Source organism: Sus scrofa, chromosome 17, assembly GCF_054392235.1.
Source record: "Sus scrofa isolate SSC_HxYL_T2T_F1_AM1 chromosome 17, Sscrofa_HxYL_maternal_Yorkshire_Landrace_v2.0, whole genome shotgun sequence".
Lineage (NCBI taxonomy): Eukaryota > Metazoa > Chordata > Mammalia > Artiodactyla > Suidae > Sus > Sus scrofa.
The window spans coordinates 60,305,419-60,315,060 of NC_139399.1; the positions used below are offsets into that span (position 1 = coordinate 60,305,419).

The window sequence follows — 9,642 nt, forward strand, 5'->3', positions numbered from 1 at the left end:
CCATGCTTTAGGAAGAAAAATTTGAGATACAATTCTTAGGAGGTCTTGGCAGGATCAATCACCAGTAGCCCAAGCTAACTGCCAACTCAAGGATGTACCCAGCAATTGGCTTTCTCCCTGTTATAGTGTACCCAGCCCCACTTCTGTGCCTCTGCATTACCAACCCAAATGAACTATCTTTGTACAGGTCAAGTTCTTAGCTTCTACTTTCTGGGAGAATCCAGACTAAGAAAATATAATGCAGAGTTTAAAATCCTCTACATTTTCCACCTATAATGTCTAGCATATGACAAAAAAATAAGTAGGAATACAAAAGCAACCAACCAAAGTGAGAACAAAAACCAAGAGAAGATACAACCAACAGAAACAGAACCACAGAAAATTCAGATGTTGGTGTTCTTTGACAGTATACTTAAAGGTAAAAACATTGCTAGAGATAAAGAAGGACATTCCATAATGATAAAAATATACATGATGATTCTAATTTTGTTTGTTTTTGCTGACATAGGCTCAAAGTCAACAAAATTAAAAGGAGAAATAGATAAATCCCAATCATATTAAGTGATTTTAATACACTTCTATCAGTAACAGAAAACACATGAAAACAGCCAAGAATTTAGAATATTCAATCAACATTATTAATAGGTTGATCTAACTGCCACATGTAGAACATAGTACCCAAGAACTGCAGAGTACACATTACTGTCAAGAGCTTATGGAACGTTTGACAAAATAGACCACACATTAGGCCATAAGGTAAGTCTCAACAAGTTTTGAAGGACTGAAATTACACAGAATATGTTTTCTGACTATAGTAGAATTAAGCTAGAAATTAATCCAAAGATAACTAGAAAATTCGCATGTGTTTGGAAAGTAAGCAACTCACTTTAAAATTACCTATATGTCAAAGGAGATTAGAAAATATTTTCAATTGGATGATAATGAAAAGATTAAGTATCAAGTGGAGATTTTTACTCAAAGCAAGATGAAGTAACAGCGACTGGATTTACCCTTTACTACTCAAAAATTCAGAAAAAATAAAAAGGAACAACACATATCCTATGGTCATGTATGACAGTGATACAGTGATCTCTGAGACGAGGCAATCAATATGAGTTCTTGACTTATGGCCCAGAGAAGGTTTTCATACTGCCAAACAAATCAATGAATGGGACTCATCAACATTAGAAACTGTTTTTTGACAGATACTATTAAGAGAAGGAAAAGACAAGTCATAGACTGGGAGAATATTGATAAATTACTTACCTGATAAAGGATTTGTATACAGAATATATAAAGAACTCTGAAATGCAAAGATTTGAAAAGATAATCTATCAAAGAAGATATACTGGTGGCAAAATAGCACATGAAAAGATGTTCAATCTCAATATGCATTAGGGAAATGCAAATAAACTCATAATGAAATACTACCAAACACTTATTCTAATGGCTAACATAAAAGAAACAACACCAAGTGTTGACAAAGAGTAACTGGAACTCTCACATATTGGTAGTGAAAATGTGAGATGGTAAAGCTACTTTTGAAAACCGTTCGGCAGTCTCTTTGTGAAGCTGAGTATACACATAACCTATACCCCAATAATCTCAATTTTAGGTATTTACCCAAGTGAAATTAAAGTTATGTTCACAGAAAAAAAAAAACCTGTGCACTAAGGTTTACAGCAACTTTATTTTGTAATCACCCTAATCTGTAGATTGATGATGTGCAGACTTTTCTATAAGTGCATTATGCTTCAATTAAAAGCTAAAAAGTATCAACTAGGGATACTAAGTATTTGGGAAATTCATTTCATTTCACAAATAATTTACTGAGTGCCTTTTATATACCAAGCACTGTGCTGAGGAAACAGGGAACAAGTCAGTCGAGGTCCCTTCCTATAACGTGCTCTCTTTCTGTGTGTGTGTGTGTGTGTGTGTGTATTTTATGGCATATAGATAATTATAGTTTACTGATGCTTGGCCAAGAGCAGGTGCTATGGGAGCCTGCAGGAGGGGAAACTAACACGCAAGTGATGCCCAGAGCTGAGGGCTGGCTAGCATTTAAGTGGGTGAAGAAAAGGAGAGTCCTGTTGCAGGCATGGGGGAACAGCATGTGCAAAGGCCCTGAGGGGTGAGAGAACTAAGCACATCCGAGGAACCTAGAGTTCACTGTGAGAGAGTGACAGAAAGGTAGAAGGGGTAGACAGTGGCCAAGTCATGCAGGTTCCTCTAAGCCATGCCAAGGCGCCTGGACTATTTTCTGAGGACAATAGGGACCTGAGGAAGGATGTTAGTGAGTGAGGGGAGTGGGTACTAGGGCCATATTTGCTTCTTGAAGAGATAACAATGACTTTTGGGTGGTGAGTGTGCAGGCATGGCGATCAATGAGAGGGAAAGAGATCTGTCATTCAGAGGTGACATTGAGAAAAGGATGGGAGAGAAAAGGATGGAGTTTGAGGAAGATGTAGGAGGGAGAATGGGCAGGACCAGGTCCTGAGTTGGCTTGGCAGGTGGTGGGGCTGATGGGTGACACCTAGGGAGTACTAAGTCATTTGCAATAAGTGCAGATGGAGGGGTGCCCCAGCAGAGAGAGAGATGCTCCAGTGGAGAGAGACACTCAAGCCTCATCACACTTTCACTGCACAGCAGCCTCCATTCTCTCTCTGCTGCAGTCCTGCCGCTCCTGGCTCATCTACATCTGACCTTCTGTTTACAACCAAGCCCGGAGGAAGCTGCTGGGGGAAAGCAGAGCCTGGCACTAGAGAAGCATCCTGACAAAATAATTACAGCGTCAGCAAGAGAGTGGTGAGTTGCAGATAAAACTTAATAATCGGAGTCCTGAATTCAAGCTGGGAAGTGAATTCAACTACTGCATGCCTCCCTTGGGGTCCTTCAATCACATTCTGACTTGGACCCCCTACTGGACTAGGAATTGAACGGTAAGTGTTCTGGGTAATTTGGGATCACCAGGAAACCGATGGTCAGATACTTGGCAGAGGTTGTCTCAGTTCCTGGAACCTCCTGATGATGGTGTCTGTGATGACCATCTGTTGTTTTGGCCAACCCAGCCCACATTCCCTCTTCTTCCGGAAACAGCGTCTCCATTTCCTTTTGGGAATCTTCCCCTCCCCCACTCCCAGTCGGCTTAGTCCTGTCGGATCTGACCCCAGTTGCAGAGGGCAGGTGGTGGCCCCTCCTGCAGAAAGAGACATCTCTTAAAGGTCCTGCAGGGATTGGATGGGTCCTCTTCGGGTCATGTGCCCATCCACCCCCCAATCAGTGTGGGAGGGCGGATAGGGCGCTCTGATTGGTTGGCTTGATCACACACCACCTCTCTGATGGAGGGGAGCATCGAATGGCAGTGGCACGACCTCAGAAGTGGGCTCGCTCAGAAATGATGGGGAAGGCTGGAGGGTCACCTCTGTCCCTGCGTCAGTTCTCAGCTGCCTATGAGGAAGGCGCCAATGTTACGTCACTCCACGGAGAAGGAGGGGTGGCTCAGAATGGCTCTGTCACTTCTCCTAGGTCACAGCAGGAAGTGGCAGACCCTCCTAGGGAGGGAAGAAGAGGGTTGTAAGGAGGCAGCTCATCATCCAGCCGCAGAAGTATCTTTGTCCTATTTCAGGGGCCCCTCTTTTGGGGTGTTTGGGAGGTGCCTCTCCAGGGGAGAAGTGTGGTCCAGGGAGCAGATGCTTGGCTTCTGGTCCTATATGTTCAAGATGGTGGAAAGAGCCTGACCTTGGAGTCACTCACTAGTGTATAAATCAGGCAAATGACAGACTTTCAGAGCCTCCATGTTGCCCATCTATTTGAGGGGAGTGATAGCAGGAGCTCCCTCAGGATTACTGGGGGGATTAAGTGGGTTAATGTTTGCAGAAGTTTTTAGTAGACCATGGGAGCCCCGTGGGTTTGTTTCTCTCACACTCAGGAGCCCTTCCCTGCTCTGTTATTATTACGGCGTGGCTGTGTCCACGTCCCCAGAAGCTCTGCTCTCTGCAAAGCATGTGCTTATCTGCTAAGTAACCCATTGGTGTCAATGGGTTAAGCGTGACCCTCTGGGACCCAGGATAGCTAATAGTGGTCACCCAGGAAATGGCACAAGCTCTGTGCTAAGGACTGCCATCCTGTCACCTGACCTTCCCTCTGCTTCCCGGGGCCGGTTCTGTGGTTACGCCCACCTTGCCAATGAGGACGCAGCTCAGAGAGGGGAAGCCATGTGCGGGAGGACCCCCAGCCAGTTAGGGGCAGAGCTGGGCTTTGAACATGGGTCTCTTGGATTCAGAAGCCCGTGCTCTTCCCTCTGCGATAGTCCTTCGTGCTGCTAAGGTTGGGGATCCCATCCCAGGGAGTGCTTGGGGGAGAAGGTTGTGGCCAGCATTGGGCAAGGGGCTTTTCTTGATTCACTGAACAGTCAAAATTCCCAGGAAAGGTGCCTTCTGGCCTTTCCTAGTCACCAGCTTCTTCCAGGTCTTGCAGGAAACTTGGGGTGCAGCTGGGGGAAGTAAGGAGAGAGATGGGAAAGTCCTCAGGGCTTTATAGCATAAGTACACAGCACGAGTGGTTCAGCAAATAGGTGTGTTTAGGAACCATTATTATTTTTTTCGTCTTTTGTCTTTTTAGGGCCGCACCCGTGGCATATGGAGGGTCCCAGGCTAGAGGTCTAATTAGAGCTGTAGTTGCCGGCCTACGCCACAGCCACAGCAATGCCAGATCTGAGCTGCATCTGTGACCTACACCACAGCTCACGGCAACGCCGGATCCTTAACCCACTGAGCAAGGCCAGGGATTGAACTCGTAACCTCATGGTTCCTAGTCAGATTCATTTCCGCTGGGCCAGGATGGGAACTCCTATGAAACACTTTTCATTCATTCATTCATTGGTATGTGGGAGTCGATGTTCCAGGGTCTCTGGGGACAACAAAAGGACCATGCACATCCCTTACTGATGTGGGCATCTGATGTCTTGTGAATCCCCCCCACCCCGCTTTTGATGAAGCACAGGTGCTCTTGGAGGACCCCGCCCACTCCTGTTCAGGTGGCTGGGTGGACGGGTTGAGCAGGTCTCCCCTGGCCCCAGGTAGCTTTTGGGGGTTGGGTCAGCCCTGGGGCTTGGGTGGGAGCTTCTTCTGGAAGAAAGGCAGTTGGATGTGATCTTGGAGGTGCTGCCGGCTGTCCCATCACCTCGTGGGGAGACCCTGTCCTCCAGCCAGTGTGGAGGACGGCACGGCGAGGAGATGGAGACCCCGGGAGAGGGATGTCTTGACTTTTGCTGCATGAAGCTGGCCTGTCTCTGGACTTTTCAGTTGTGGGAGGCCATGAGCCCTTTAAATAATCAGCCGCTGTAGTGGGGTTTCTGCCCTAGGTACATTTGATCGCAAGCTCTTAGTGTGATCTCATTTCAACACCAAGAAGGAACATCCTTCTCTTTTATCGTCATACTTGCATGTACATATCGGTTTGTGTTTAAGAGATTTTTCAATACCCACGGGGACCTGGGTTTAGTTCTGGCTCTGTGTCTGAGTCACAGCACGAGCAAGGGCCAGCCCCACCTCCCCTGCAGGCTTCAGTCTTCCCATCTGCAAAATCACTGCCCGGGGCCTGCTGGCCTGCAAAGTCCCCTCCACTCTTAACTGTCTATGAATTGAAGATCGCTATCTGTGCGATGAGACAAAATAATTTAAAAAACTAATTAAACGCTGGTGTGTCATCTGCTAGGCTCAGAGCTGTGTTTGCTGAGGCAGAAAGGAGAGCGAGGAGGGCCTGATTGGCTGGGGGCACAGGGATTTGTGCGTAGGAGCCCCCGGCAGCCTGGGCATCGCTTGGGCTGCTGCCCGCAGACGTGTGAAGCATCGATAACGCTTAAGCCTCCCGTAAAGCTCCCTTCACAGATGGCTCTGGGGCTGCACGCCCAGCTCCAGGAAGGAGATGTGAAACCACCAGAGCGGGTGGGCACAGATCAGCCCCCAGCACAGGCCTGGAGCTGTGCAGTCTTATGCACAGACCTCGAAGGCCCAGGACCTGCAGGAACAGAGACCAGAATCCCAAACTGAGGAGGTGCCAGAGGGCCAGCTCCAGCAACTCCGTCTCTCGGAGTCCAGACACACCCGACGTGGATAATGGCAATTAGCCTGCAGAGATGACTGCCTTTGGGTCTTGAGGCATCAGTGAGACCCAGCCTCACTGTTGATGGGTTGCTTTTGTAAAGGAGGAAAGCACGATGTTAGGGCGTGTTGGGCTCTGGGCAGCAAATGCCCTGATAGCAGCAGCTAAGAGGTTGAGGGTCCTTGATCTTTCAACGAGAGGTCTGGAGGGTGGAAGGGAAGGGATGCCTCGTGCCACAGAGGGTCACCAGGGACCCTAGCTGACCTTCTTGGTTGACCTTTCATCCTCAGGTTTGTCACCTCAGATTCAGGAGATGGCTACCAAGGCGCCAGACAGGTGTCTTCTCCTCCTTCTAGGGAGGAAGCAGGGTTGCGGGCAAAAGGCTCTGTCAGCCTGTGTCTTTGGAAGAAGATCCACCTTCCAGCGGCCTTTCAGAGCCACCTGCTCATGGAGCTCTCTGGCCAGCACGGGGTCACTGCTACCCAGGGCTGCAAAGGAGCCTTGGAAAGACCCTAGGAGGCAGAGGAGGCGGGGGCTGGCCGGGGTGATGGTCAACTCGTGGTGGCCCAGGGAGAGCTCAAGCCCTGCCCCTCCGATGGCCTTGTGTCTGCTGCTCCATGGGGGGCTGAGTCGAGGCTGCCTTGCAGATGCCCAGCCCCCAGCCTGCTCCTGGTTCCACCGCTCACTCACCATGTGACCACGATGCTCACGACAGAGTTCAGCCTGTGGGAGTGACTGGAATAGAAATCCAATGGGCATGAAAGCTAAATATTTCTGATCCAACTGGAATTGGACACCTACAAAGCCTGCACAACCACAGCGTCTCCCCAGCCGTGAGTCACCACGTGCGTGTCTTGTTCTCCACACCCTGATGCAATCAGACCAGACTCAATGCTGTCAACAGGCTTCCACGTCTCGTTGGCTGCCCTGGGCGTTTACTTTTCTCCCCCGCAAAGTCCGCTGGGAGTCTAGCCTTGCCAGGAAGCTCACTGTGGAATGGGACCCCCCCATCTCAGTGCGTCCATCTTTTAGCTGCACGTGGTTCCAGCGTCCCTGTGGCAGGGAGGAGGCTGCAGGTCCCTGCCTGGGGTCTCAGATGCTTCAGCCTGGAAGGGACAGGGCTCACTTCCTCTGCTCACACCCATTGGCCAGAAGTGGTCACATGGTGTCAGCCAGCTGCCAGGGGCCTGGAAACAAGGGATGAGCAGGAGGCAGTAAGGGTCACCCTGGTTGCCCTGGCTTCCTGCCCCCTCCGCCCCACCTGCACACGCTCCAGGGATGCTGAGGTTTTTGGTCCTAAGGATGAGCTTCCCCACGCTCACCTTCTCCCCCGTGCATGTGCTGCCCCTCTGGCCCTACCCCACTTCTCCTGGCTGAGTCCTACTCATCCTTCAGGCCTTATGTTAGGTTTCACTTTCTGTCCCCCCAACCCCCCGAGTGGGTCGAGGTGCCTCCCGTGGGCTCCCATGGCTCCCCGCATGTAGACCATTGGGCATCACTGCCCAGTAGTTCATTTTCCTGCCTTCATGACTCTCTCCCCGCACTGGTCTGTGAGCTGGTCCTGACATCCTGTGCTGATAGCCCAGCACCCAGTGCAGGTGTTCACTGGCCAACTGTTCATGAAAAAGAGCAATGAATGAACCTTTATTTCAGCTGTCTTGAGTCCTTGTCTTGGGAAGTGTGGAATGAACAGAGGTAAATCAGTTTTGTTAGAGAGCCTTCTGGCAAAAAAAAAATACAGCGTCCTGACGATACTTGACTGTCTCTAGGGATGGAGAGGAAAGCAGTGTGGCTGCCTCTCCCCAGGGAAGTTTGCTTCACTGCACAAATAGAAACGAGGGTCAGGGATGCCTCGTACAGAATTTTGTTTGCTGAAGTTTGCAGCATCTCTTGTTAGTAGATGGAAGCCTTTGTTTCAAGGGGCAGTGTAATCAGGGTGGTGGGTATGGTGGCTGGAAGCACAGGCCAGCACTCTGATGCCAGCTCTGTCACCAAGAGGCTGTGGGGTCTCGGGAGAGACACTTCACTGTTCTTTTTTTCTTAAGTTTATTTTTTATTGAGATAACCCTGGCTTATAACATTGCATAGGCTTCATGTGCGGGTATTGTATTTCTGCTTCTGTATACCCTACAGGGTGCTCAACACCAAAAATTTATTTTCCATCTGCCACCATGCAGTTAATTCCCTAATTTACCCATTTTGCTCTCCCCACGCCCCTTCTCCTGCGGTGACTGCCACTCTGTTCTCTGTATCTTTGGTTTAACTTTGTGTGTGTATTTAGTTTGTTTTTTATATCCACATGAGAGTGAAATCACACAGTATTTGCCCTTTGTAACAAGGTCCTTGAGGGTATTGTGTTTAAGGGAAACAAGTCAGACGGAAAAAGACAAATGCACAGCTTGGCTGGATGGCTGGGTTTGACTCCCAGCTCTGCCCCTGGCTGTGAGGCTTAAGCTACTAACTTAACCTCTCTGTGCCTTGGCTTCTTTATCTGTAAAATGGGAATAACTATAGGACAGACAAGTCACAGAATTATGGGAATTGAGTGAACATGAACAACTTTTAGGAAGTGCCTGGAACATCGCAGGGACTCAATAAAGCTTGCTCTATATTGTAATTCTTTTTTTTTTTTTAATTTTTATTTTATGGTGCACCCATGGCATAGGGAAGTTCCTGGGCCAGGGATTGAATCTGAGCCACAGCTGCATCTTACACCACAGCTGTAGCCACGCTGGATCCTTTTTTTTTTTTTTAATTTATTATTTATTTATTTATTTATTTGTCTTTCTGCCATTTTCTTGGGCCGCTCTCGAGGCATATGGAGGTTCCCAGGCTAGGGGTCTAATCGGAGCTATAGCCACCAGCCTAGCCAGAGCCACAGCAACGTGGGATTGGATCCGCGTCTGCAACCTATACCACAGCTCACGGCAACGCCGGATCCTTAACCCACTGAGTAAAGCCAGGGATCGAACCCGCAACCTCATGGTTCCTAGTCAGATTCCTTAACCACTGAGCCATGACAGGAACTCCCACGCTGGATCCTTTTAACCCCCTGTGCTGGGCCATGGAGCAAACCTGTACCTCCACAGGGACCCGCCACTGCAGTCAGGTTCTTAACCCACTGTGCCATGGTGGGAACTCCTTTATTCTAATTCCTATCATCAGACGCTATGGCAGGCACTGGGGACTCAGCAGGGAACAACACACTGTCCCTCCCCTCAGGGAGCACATGGGCCGTGGAGGGGTCAGCAAGCAAACAGGCAGGTTCCCCGCCCCCCCCCCCCCCCCCCCCCGCCCTGGTTTGGAAAGGTCCACACGCAGTGACAAGGAGGGCAGCTGGTGTAAGTGGGGGCTGGGCGCCAGACCTCCTGACTTGGGATTCTGGCCTCATCCTTCCTGGGTGTAAAAAGGTGATCACCCACCTCACCTGGATGTGGGGAGCTTGACAAACACCTGGGCGCTTAGAGCAGTGCCAGCCTCACCTGCGGGCTCAGGAAGGTTAGGACTTCTCTTTACGATGGAACCCCTGGGTGAAGGTCA

General features: G+C 49.4%; 1 long non-coding RNA gene across 4 annotated transcripts in view; it reads left to right on the forward strand.

Annotated features, from left to right (window-relative positions):
- The window catches only part of LOC106506717 (uncharacterized), a 121,353-nt gene extending 112,634 nt beyond the window's left edge, over nucleotides 1-8,719 (forward strand). For all 4 annotated transcript variants that reach the window (XR_014832598.1, XR_014832599.1, XR_002340015.2 and 1 more), the window contains 2 exons: nucleotides 2,673-2,939; nucleotides 6,393-8,719. This is a non-coding gene — a long non-coding RNA (uncharacterized LOC106506717). The remainder of the gene's footprint in view (nucleotides 1-2,672; nucleotides 2,940-6,392) is intronic.
- Nucleotides 8,720-9,642: the final 923 nt, after the last annotated feature.